This window comes from Octopus bimaculoides, chromosome 2, assembly GCF_001194135.2.
Source record: "Octopus bimaculoides isolate UCB-OBI-ISO-001 chromosome 2, ASM119413v2, whole genome shotgun sequence".
NCBI classification, from domain to species: Eukaryota; Metazoa; Mollusca; class Cephalopoda; order Octopoda; family Octopodidae; genus Octopus; species Octopus bimaculoides.
The window spans coordinates 133,124,247-133,126,501 of NC_068982.1; positions in this window are offsets into that span (position 1 = coordinate 133,124,247).

Sequence of the window (2,255 nt, forward strand, 5' to 3'; positions counted from 1 at the left end):
AAATACTTACAGATACTTGTACTGTATATTCAAAAAAGTTTCTTGTTTCGTAGTCCAGTGCTTTTACTACTGTGATGATACCTTTATATTCATCTTTAATTTTCATGTAGTCTTCAATTCCTTTTGAATTCTACAAGTAAAAAAAAATGTTTAAGTTTCATTATTTGTTTTTACTTATTTTTTTTACTTATTTGTTTAATAATGTGTATTTACTTGTTAATCATTATTAATATTTCAGTAGTCTTTTTTAATTTGCTTTCAAGGCACAATCAACTACAGTCCTAGTTTCCTAAATTACATGCAATGATTTGTTTAATATTTGTCTTACATTGCATTGAGTGTTCCATATAATATGTATGCGGTACATAGTAGTAAGATTTCAGTATATTGCTTGAGCGTGTGTGTGTGTGTGTGTGTGTGTGTAAGTGTGTATGTGAGAGAGAGAGAGAGAGAGAGAGAGAGAGAGAATTCTGGTGTTTTGGTTGTGCATTTATTATGCATCTATTCTTTGTATCATCTGAAGGTTGCTGTTATTATGGGGATTGTTTCTGTTTTCAATCACCACATTATACTTATAGACATCTCTTCTTGTATGTCTTCATACTTGGATAGTGATTTTATTTCTTTCTGTTAGGATGCTTTTTTTGTTTCTTATTTTTTCTTCTTTCTTGGGGTTATTTAACAATATCAGAGTGATTTAACTTAATATCACTGTTTGATTAAATCTATATGTACAGTCACTTTCAGCTTCTGTAGAATCCTTTTGTAGTGTATATTTGTACCAGCTCTTTCCTTCAATGATTTACAATAATGGCATAGTGTCAAATGTATGAAAGCTCCAACTCTGTTAAGCATGCATATATTCTCTTTTGCCATAGACTGAACAGTATAAAAAAAAGAGAGATTAATCATTTCTTTACAACTTCCACATATTTTACAGTTCCTACTTCATTACAAGTTTCTGCAGTCCCTGGTGTATTGCTTTGTTCTTGTACCACAAATCAAAAACCATTTAGTCTCATCTGTAAGCTTCTCAACCAGTCCTGCCTGAGTTTTCCTGATTATATATATATACTAGCAGTATAGCCCGGCGCTGCTCAGGATTAAGCTAGGATTATTAAGTGATCAAGTGCTTTATTTCAAACCAAAATAAGTAACATCGACATCAGATTTGAGCGAAATCCGTTGAAATTGGTTTGGTTGAAAATGGTTTGCTGACAATTTGATTGAGAAATCCCATAAGGAATCAGTTTATTGGTTATTTCCACTCATTGACTGTTTTTTTTTTAAAGTTGCATTAGAGATCTGCATAGGAGAAGGTTGATCTGAAGGTTTGCATTGGGGATGTGGATTGGAGTAACTTAGGAAAACTTACCTAACCAAAAAATAAGGGGCCTGTCCCTTCTAGGTTAACTCTAACCCTAACCCTAAACCCTAACCCTAACCCTGACCCTAAAACCATAACCCTAACACCAACCTTAATCCTAATCCTAACACTAACCTTAACCATAACCCTAATCCTAACTGTAAAACTCTAACCCTAACCCTAAAACCCTAACCGTAACACCCTAGTGGAAATCGTGCGGGTGTTAATCTGAAAAATTACCAAACCCTTTTTGTGATCAAAAAACGGGTTGAGGGTGGGGTGATTGACAAATTATTACATACATTTTTGTTTCATAGTTGTGAAATATAAACAAAACTCTTTTGCTCCCAAAGTAGTATATGTGCGTGTGTGTGAGAGTGAGAGTGGAGAGAAAGATGAACGATTTAAAATAAATAAAGGATTTAAAATAAATATATTTTAATTGTTGTGTGAGAAAGTATATATAATCTCATGATAGAATTTTGTGTCTTTCAAAAACATTGTATATTTTAAACTATGTATCAGGTTTAAGAAAAAAAAAATGCATTTTACATTTTACACTTACTCTGTCTTCCTTACCTACATTTTCATTCGTAATACGCTTTCTGTCTCCCTCTTCCACTTTTTCATTCTTTTCTTTTTTTTGTTAGACGCTGGCAAAGTAAACTCTGTCTTAGAAAAATTTGCTTTGGTTTCTGTCTCCCTTTCCCAATTTTTCATTTTTTTTTTTTTGTTAGACGCTAGCAAATACTCTGTATCTCCCCCCTGTCACAAACACACTATTTCTGTCTGTCTGTCTCTCTCCTTCACACGCGTGCGCACAGATTTGACTTCGTCATGTCAAAAAACTTAAAAATTGGTAAAAGCTTATCGATTTTTACAGCTATAC